This window comes from Odocoileus virginianus, chromosome 30 (genome assembly GCF_023699985.2).
Source record: "Odocoileus virginianus isolate 20LAN1187 ecotype Illinois chromosome 30, Ovbor_1.2, whole genome shotgun sequence".
NCBI classification, from domain to species: Eukaryota; Metazoa; Chordata; class Mammalia; order Artiodactyla; family Cervidae; genus Odocoileus; species Odocoileus virginianus.
The window spans coordinates 35,336,314-35,346,394 of record NC_069703.1 but is presented as its reverse complement, the minus strand read 5'-3'; positions in this window follow the sequence as shown (position 1 = coordinate 35,346,394).

Below are 10,081 nucleotides of genomic sequence, written 5' to 3'. Positions count from 1 at the left end.
GCAACCCCGGTCCCCTTGGCCATGTAAACAGTACCAAGGTCTCGGCAAGGGGCACGGGGTTGCAGGGGCCTTCACCACTGCTGGGAGGCATGCACGTGCCTGCACGCCCAGGCACACACACGTGCCTGTCTGCAGAGGTTTCTCTCCCATGAGGCTTGTCTACACCCATCACTCAACACAGGAGAAGAAAAACACGCTGTGCCGTGGCTCTGGGGAAGGCTCAGGACCAGTTCCCAGGGAAATACCCAGACCAAGCCCGGTGTCCTTTCTGGAACCCGTTGAGCTGCTTCAAGGAGGTAATTCCAAGTCCCTAAAAGCTATCATCACTGTTGTCTTAGGCTGGTGTGAAGTAACTAACCTTTGTATTCTGAAACCTTGTGTGTTTTCTAAGTATTTTTTTCAAAGTTTAATTTCTGACATAGGCTGAACCCTCCTTGAATTCTAAAAGTCCAGCTCCTTCATGGTCATTAAGTTATAAACAAAAAACTATGGGCAGCATTAGGAAAGAACATGCTGGCCAATATTATTAGTTAGGTGTACTCAGCACTGAACTGTTTACAAAGCCCTTTCATAAACTCAGTGGCCAGGAACTGCATAGCTTGAACTCCAAGGCCACATGTGAGGAACAACGGGGGTGGAGCAGGTAATGCCCTAAGTAAAAGCAAGATTCCGATTCTTTAGGGTACTGAGAAGTTTATATATTGCTCTGAGATATTTGTATTTATTTCTAGCTTTATTTTATGTTTATATCATATTTAAATAATTTCCCAATGCTTGTTGGGACCTACCCTAAACTGTTTAAATAAAGAGCTCTATTTTTAGAGAAAAAGGCAAAATTGAATGGAAAAGTGTGTGCTCTTATTTCTCAAAGGCTCTTCACCAGTCTTGACTGTTAAGACTAGAGTAAGTCCCCTGCATACGAATGTGTTCCATTCCGAAAGCACATTGGTAAGTCCAATTTTTTCATTAAGTCCAAAGAAGTTAGCCTAGGTACCCAGCTAACACTATCAGCTATACAGTACTATACTGTAATAGATTTATAATATTTCTTATACAAATAATGCATACAAACAAACACACAAAAATAAAATATATTTCACCTCACAGTACAGCACCTTGAAGCTTCCCAGGTGGCACAGTGGTGAAGAATCTGCCTGCCAATGCAGGAGACACAGAAGACGAGGGTCCAACCCCTAGGTCAGGAAGATCCCCTGGAGCAGGGAATGGCAACCCGCTCCAGTATCCTTCCTTAAAGAATGGACAGAGGAGCCTGGTGGGCTACAGTCCATGGGGTCTCAAAGAATCAGACACAACTGAGAACTCATGCACAGTACCTTGAAAAGTACAGCCGCTGGCATACAGGGGCTGGCATCGAGTGAGCAGGCAAGAAGAGCTACTGACGGGAGAAGAGAGAGGAGATGGGAGATGGAAGAGCTGAAGGATCGTCAGCAATAGGAGATGGAGGGCAAGCTGCAGCTTCACTCATGCCTGACATTGATGACACAGATTCTGGTTTCTGCTGGAATCAGATGCACGTTCACATCTTTGAAAGTTCACAGTTTGAAGATTCATATGTAAGGGCTTTACTGGATAGGGTCTTCAGTTGGGTCCCCAGCAGTGGACCAGAGACAAGGACTTGGGGAATACAGCAGTGCAATGATTTCAGAAAGCACCAACAGGAGAGTGGAAGAGCGGGAGGGGAAGCAGCCAGTCCAGGTGCACAATCAGACAGGTAAGGTCTCTGAGCAAGTGGAGCTCAGTCTTCCTAGGGAGTTTTGGGAGTTGGGTATTAAACCCTCTAGATATGTTCCACTACCAGGGACAGGAACTGGGGAATTTATCCACCAACTCCCAACAGTCCTGTGTAGAGGGCCACCCCCTCCCAGAGAGGTGCGGGTACTTGCAATTGGAATCCATCAAACTGAGTGCACAAGACGAGTGCTACAGTGCGGCCGGAGCTGTGCCGGCCACCCCGGCAGCTTGCCTTTTGGCAACAATGGCCTATGGAAGGATATAGAATATCCTATGTGGCGGCCTTATAAGCCCAAATTCATTCTAGTGGCGCTCTACTGGGGAAGGGTCTCCCAGCTCCCACAAATTCTCCCTCAGAGTAACTTCTGAAAACCTAAAAAAAGAAGGAAAAAAAAAAAAACAGCCTGTCATTTGACCAGCTAAATGGATTTATTCAGAAACAGCAAAGAATTGCCATTTGGGACATGCGATCCATGAGGAACAACAAGCAAGCCCAAAGGACAAGGGGAGGAATGCTTCTTTATAGGGGAAAGAGGGGCCACTGTAAACCATCTATTGGAGGAAACTGGGAGTTCGAAGGGTAGTGACTCTTCATTGGCTGAGCTAGGACAGTCTCTCATTGGCTAGACTGTTGCCAGGCAAAGAGAAATTCCTCCTCCTGCTGGGTAGTAACATAGTAGCCCTCTTCCTGTTGGGGATGCAAGGTTATGTCTCTTTCTGGGGAGTCTGCGATTGACAGCAAGAGGTAGAGCAGGAGAGTTCTACCTTCTGTCCTCCCACTATTAGTCGTTCAGTCGTGTCCAACTCTTTGCAACCCCATGGACTATAGCCCACCAGGCTCCTCTATCCCTAGAATTCTCCAGGCAAGAATACTGGAGTGGGTAGCCATTCCCTTCCCCAAGGGATCTTCCCAGCACAGGAATCAAACCCAGGTGTCCCACATTGCAGGCAGATACTTTACTGTGAGCCACCAGGAAAGCCCTTAATCCCCTACCTGTAAGCTATTATTTTCTGTAAACTTAGCATCTATGACTGCTTGCTTACAGCTTCCTGGAGTTCATTCCTGTGTGCACAAAATTAAGCTAAAGTGATGGGAGTTTGGGGGTTTAAAAAAAACCAGCGACTTCCCTGGTGGTCCATTAGCTAGGACACCATACCCCCAATACAGGGGTTCAATCCCTGGTCAGGGAACTAGATCCCACATGCCACAACTAAAAGAAAATACCCCACATGCCACAATGAAGATAGAATATCACACATGCAGCAACCCAAATGCAGTGCAGCCAAATAAATAAATATTTTTTTTAAAAAACAGATGAGAAGTTATCAGTTCAGTTCAGTCACTCAGTCATGTCCGACTCTTTGTGACCCAATGGACTGTGGTACACCAGATTCCCTGTCCATCACCAACTCCTGGAACTTACTCAAACTCATGTCCATTGAGTTGGTGATGCCATCCAACCATCTCATCCTCTGTCATCTCCTTCTCCTCCCGCCTTCAATCTTTCCCAGAATCAGGGTCTTTTCCAGTGAGTCAGTTCTTCGCATCAGGTGGCCAAAGGATTGGAGTTTCAGCTTCAGCATCACTCCTTCCAATAAATATTCACGATTAATTTCCTTTAGGATGGAGTGGTTGGATCTCCTTGCAGTCCAAAGGACTCTCAAGAGTCTTCTCCAATATCACAGTACAAAAGCATCAATTCTTCAGTGCTCAGCTTTCTTTATAGTCCAACTTTCACATCCATACATGACTACTGGAAAAACCAAAGCTTTGACTAGATGGACCTTTGTTGGCAAAGTAATGTCTCTGCTTTTTAATATGCTATCTAGGTTGATCATAGCTTTTCTTCCAAGAAGCAAGCATCTTTTTTATTTCATGGCTGCAATCACCATCTGCAGTGATTTTGGAGCCCAAAAAAGTAAAGTCTGTCACTATGGAAAAGGTCAGTTTTCATTCAATCCCAAAAAAAGGCAATGCCAAAGAATTCTCAAACTACCTCATAATTACACTCATCTCACACGCTAGTAAAGTAATGCTCAAAATTCTCCAAGCCAGGCTTCAGCAATACATGAACCGTGAACTTCCTGATGTTCAAGCAGGTTTTAGAAAAGGCAGAGGAACCAGAGATCAAATTGCTAACATCCACTGGGTTGTCGAAAAAGCAAGAGAGTTCCAGAAAAACATCTACTTCTGCTTTATTGACTATGCCAAAGCCTTTGACTGTGTGGATCACAACAAACTGTGGAAAATTCTGAAAGAGATGGGAATACCAGACCACCTGACCTGCCTCTTGAGAAACCTGTATGCAGGTCAGGAAGCAACAGTTAGAACTGGACATGGAACAACAGACTGGTTCCAAATAGGAAAAGGAGTACGTCAAGGCTGTATATTGTCACCCTGCCTATTTAACTTATATGCAGAGTACATCATGAGAAACACTGGGCTGGAAGAAGCACAAGCTGGAATCAAGATTGCCGGGAGAAATATCAATAACCTCAGATATGCAGATGACACCACCCTTATGGCAGAAAGTGAAGAAGAACTAAAGAGCCTCTTGATGAGAGTGAATGAGGAGAGTGAAAAAGTTGACTTAAAGCTCAACATTCAGAAAACTAAGATCATGGCACCTGGTACCATCACTTCATGGCAAATAGATGGGGAAACAGTGGAAACTGTGGCAGACTTTATTTTTTTGGGCTCCAAAATCACTGCAGATGGTGATTACAGTCATGAAATTAAAAGACGCTTACTCCTTGGAAGGAAAGTTATGACCAACCTAGATAGCATATTAAAAAGCAGAGACATTACTTTGCCAACAAAGGTCCATCTGGTCAAGGCTATGGTTTTTCCAGTGGTCATGTGTGGATGTGAGAGTTGGACTGTGAAGGAAGCTGAGCATCAACAAATTGATGGTTTTGAAATGTGGTGTTAGAGAAGACTCTTGAGAGTCCTTTGGACTGCAAGGAGATCCAACCAATCCATCCTAAAGGAGATTAGTCCTGGGTGTTCATTGGAAGGACTGATGCTGAAACTGAAGCTCCAATACTTTGGCTACCTCATGCGAAGATTTGACTCACTGGAAAAGACCCTGATGCTGGGAGGGATTAGGGGCAGGAGGAGAAGGGGGCGACTGAGGATGAGATGGCTGGATGGAATCACCGACTCAATGGACATGAGTTTGGGTAAACTCTGGGAGTTGGTGATAGACAGGGAGGCCTGGCGTGCTGCGATTCATGGGGTCACAGAGAGTCAGACACTACTGAACGACTGAACTGAACTGAACTGAACTGATTTCCATTGTTTCCCCATCTATTTGCCATGAAGTGATGGGACCAGATGCCACTATCGTAGTTTTCTAAATGTTGATTTTTAAGCCAACTTTTTCACTCTCCTCTTTCACTTTCATCAAGAGGCTCTTTAGTTCTTCACTTTCTGCCATAAGGGTGGTGTCATCTACATATCTGAGGTTATTGATATTTCTCCCGGCAATCTTGATTCCAGCTTGTGCTTCCTCCAGCCCAGCGTTTCTCATGATGTACTCTGCATATAAGTTAAATAGGCAGGGTGACAGTACACAGCCTTGACGTACTTCTTTCCCTATTTGGAACCAGTCTGTTGTTCCATGTCCAGTTCTACTGTTGCTTCTTGACCTACATACAAATTTCTCAGGAGGCAGGTCAGGTGGTCTGGTATTCCCATCTCTTTCAGAATTTTCCAGTTTGTTGTGATCCACACAGTCAAAGGCTTTGGCATAGTCAGTAAAGCAGAAGTAGATGTTTTCCTGGAATTCTCTTGCTTTTTCGAGAAGTTATACCTCAGTCTAAATGAGTCAGTCAGTTCCATGAATCAGTTACTCAAGAGATACTGGTTGGTGCCAGGGCCTATTTCTGCCCAGGGTTTCCACACCCTTTGGCAAGTGATGTGATAATATAGGATGCAGAGGCGTGACTACATTTTATCAATTATCAGCAGTCTGTTTTTTCCCTTACTGTCTCTTTAAGTGGGCTTGGGAGCAGAAGGTGGCGATCCGAAAAGAATGCCTCAGAGTACACGGTCCTGGTGTGACAAACCATCAGCAGCGAATTCGAGGCTGCTGTCCAGGAGCCAGTGCCTCCAAGGTGAGTCCCATCCATTCTTTCAGGTTGCTCAGCACATCCCATCCCACTCTGAGCCTTGGCCTTTCTGGGCACTAAATGGATGTCTTGGAAGCCAGATTCCAACAGGGGCTCAGACTCCCCGACTCCAACTCCCATCTCGGAGTTCCAGACCCTTTCATGGGATGCATGCTAAGTTGCTTCAGCCATGTCCAACTCTTAGTGACCCCATGGACCATAGCCCGCCAGGCTCCTCTGTCCATGGGATTCTCTAGGCAAGAATCCTGGAGTGGGTTGCCATGCCCTCCTCCAGGGGATCTTCCTGACCCAGGGATCAAGCCTGCATTTCTTATGTCTCCTGCATTGGCAGGGGGGTTCTTTACCACTAGCGCCACCTGGGAAGCCCTTTCATGGGATGTGTGCAGGCGTGCATGCGCAGACGCTTCAGTCGAGCCTCCTCTAAATAGCTCTAATCCAGCCTCAAAGCCTAAACTGCAGGATGCAGTCCTTTTCCTCCCCCATCGCTGGAATTTGGCCTCACAAACTACTGCCAACTGAAACTTATAAGTGGATATTTATGACTGTCCTCATTGCCACTCCTGGCATCTCCGTGCCTGTATACCCAGGAGGCTCTTTTATTATGAAGGTTTTTAAGGGCCCTCTCTTGATCCTTGGTTCCTCATTTTGTAACAGAGAAGACTCACTGCAGGAAGTGTCCTCTGAACCTGCCCAGAGACATCGGCTTGTTTAATCCTCCAAGCATCACTGAGAGTAGAGGCACTTTTGCTCTTTTGTAAATGAGAAAGTTCAGGGGGAGAGCTTAAGCCATCTGCACACTGCAAGCAATTGGCAGAGCTAGGATTTGAACCTAGGTCTGTCTGCCCAAGGCCCATATTCTGTTCACTTCCTGACTCCCAGGGTACATATAAACCTGTTGCCCCAATCCTGGCATGAGATGCAGGGTATTCTTAATGTTTTATGAGGAAGCATGATCTTGTTAGCATGTAATAAGCTACTGGAACTCCTTACCCTGAGAGGGACAGCTAAAATTCTAAGCAGAGTCAGTGACTGCTGAGCTGAATTTGTGTTTGTGGTCACTGACAGCAACCAGGTAGGGAATTCCAGGATGTCAGGAGAGGATTCCAACCTCAAAGTGACACAGAAGCAGAGGCCATTTGAGCTCCAGGGGCCCTTAGAAGACTCCTAAACCCCAGCCTCCGTTATAGACAGAGGCCCAGAGAGGGACCAAAATCTCCTCTAGGTTACCTAGAGTCAGCTGCAGGGGTGGGACCCAGGCTCCCAACTTGGAACACTAAGTCATTGTCCTTGATTAACACAGCCAAGCTTGGAGGCAGATGGCTCCAAAGTGAATCTGATGCTCCTTTTCTTTAAGAAAAGGCCGTGGGGTGAGCTGTCAAAACTTCATCCCTTGTTCCTCCCACCCACAAGTGGTCAGGGACCTCTTTCAAGTGTCTCACCGCTGAATCACCATGGAAACAGCACTCCCCTCCCCTAAAGCCACCCCACTCCCTGCTAATGTTCTTGCTTCTACAGAACAAGTTCTGGCATCCCTGGGTGTTCAGAGACAGGACCGGAGCAGGTCACATCCCTGAGTATTTGGCATTTTAGGAAATGCTTTTTGCACACCTTAGGGGTATTCCAGGGAAGCCCTGGCCAGCTCCCTCAGCACATTCACTCATCCGGCAAATATTCCTGGGTACCCACTTGGTGTCAGCTCATGCAGGATGCAAGTTACATGCTCTGTCCCCGAAATGGGGAAACAAATAATGTGGTGAGATACATACCAGGTTGGAGGAGAGACAGGGCGTCATGGGAGCTGCAGCTCCTAATCTACCCTGATGAACTGATCACATGGGGAAGGCTTCCTGGAGGAAGTGAGCTTGAGAAGCGGTCAAGAATGAAGAGGAATTAAAGTGGGATGGACAAGGTGTTTTGGGCAGTTCTGGGTGCAGCCTGTGCAAAGGCTCAGAGGCTGGACAATGCAAGGTGTAATTGGAAAATGTTATCAGAGGGAAAACAAGTGCATTTTTCTGGCTGTCTGTGTAAAAGAGCTAGCAAGGGCAATCTGCTGAGATAAAGGTCAGTTCTGTAAGCTGGTGCTGGAGAGCTGCTCTGTGAAGGATACAGAGCGAGTAAAGAGGAGGGAACAGAGAAATACACGGGGTGCTCTTTACTCCCCTGGTGGCTCAGGCGGTAAAGCGTCTGCCTATGCGGGAGACGCAGGTTCAATTCCTGGGTCAGGAAGATCTCCTGGAGAAGGAAGGGGCAACCCACTCCAGTACTCTTGCCTGGAAAATCCCATGGACAGAGGAGACTACAGTCCATGGGGTCACAAAGAGTCTGACATGACTGAGCGACTTCACTTACTTATTTATTGTACTCAGAACATTTTCTTCCTCACTGGGGAGACAAACACCTTAAACTTGACAGGCCAGAGAAGGAGGTCATCTAGGGAGCATCTCCCAGTGGTCTTACCTTCTCACTGAATACCCCCAGCAACCAAGTGCAGCCCATCACAAAGTCGGCCATACCTTCGTGGGGAGAGCTGCTTCCTTAAACCAAAAGGAATTGGCCTCTTTAATATGTCCCCTTACTCTGTACTCTGGTTTTCCTATTTGGAGGCAGTTACCAAAAAGGGGCTCAACTCTTCTCCATGCAGCAGCCTGTCTGGTATTTGAAGACGATGCTGGCACCCCACTTTGCCCCCACCAGAGTCTCTTTTTTCCAGTTATAGGCATGAGCACAACTCAAGAATAATATTGGACAATGCCAAGTACACAGCATACCAGAGTTCAAGAAGGATTTTTTTAATTTTTAGTTTTGTATTGGAATAGGATTTATTTATAATGCTGCTTTCATTCCAGGTGTACCACAGTGATACAGCTATACATACACACAAACCTATTCTTTTCCAGATCCCCCTCTTGTATAAGTCACTACGGAGTCCTGAATAGGGTTCCTCGTGCTTTGCAGTAGGTCCCTGTTGGTCATCTATTTTATATTTAATAGTGTATATATGCCAGGCCCAATCTCCTAATTTATCCCTCTCCTCTTTTCCCCTTTGGTAAACATAAATTTGTTTTCTAAATCTGTGAGTCTGTTTCTGTTTTGTAAAAAAAAGTTTATTTGTATCATTCTTTTAGATTTCACATGTAAGTGGTAGCATATGATATTTGTCTTTCTCTGTCTGACTTCACTTGGTATGTAATCTCTGGGTCCATCCATGAATTATCCATTTGCAATGAATATGCAAGTGGAATTATTTCGTTCTTCTTTAAGGCTGAGCAATATTTCATTATGTATATTCATGTATATACCACATCTTCTGGAAGGATTTTTCAGAGTGAATCTGTGATAGTCTGGAGCTGTCGTGAGCAGAGGAGAGACCATCCCAGCTGGCTTTGAAGAAGTGGGTCTCTGGTTGAGGGAAAAGAAACCCACAGAGACAGGCCCAGCCCAGACAAGGGCATTTCTTCAATGTCCACTTGCGTTGTACTGTCACCTTACTTTTCCTTAATATTTTGTTGTTCAGTCATTAAGTCGTGTCCAACTCTTTGTGACCCCATGAACTACAGCATGCCAGGCTTCCCTGTCCTTCACTATCTCCCAGAGTTTGTTCAAACTCATGTCCATTGAGTCAGTGATGCCATCCAACCATCTCATCCTCTGTCATCCCCTTCTCCTCCGGGCCTCAACCTTTCCCAACATCAGGATCTTTTCCAAAGAGTCAACTCTTCATGTCAGGTGGCCAAAATATCCGAGCTTTGGCATCAGCACCAGTCCTTCCAATGAATAGTCAGGACTTATTTCCTTTAGGATGGACTGGTTTGATCTCCTTGCTGTCCAAGGAACTCTCAAGAGTCTTCTCCAGCACCACAGTTCAAAAGCATCAGTTCTTCAGTGCTCAGCCTTCTTTATGGTTCAACTCTCACATCCGTACATGACTACTGGAAAACCTTAGCTTTGACTAGATGGACCTTGGTTGGCAAAGTGATGTCTCTGCTTTTTAATATGCACCTAGGTTGGTCATAGGTTTTCTTCCAAGGAGCAAGCGTCTTTTAATTTTATGGCTGCAGTCATAAAATAATATATTTCCTATAAGAGCTTTAAAAAATGCAGATGAGCAAAGGAAGGGAAATAAAAATACCTTTAATTCTACTACCACCCAGAGATAATTCCATGAAGGTTTTCATATATATCTTTCAGACTTTTT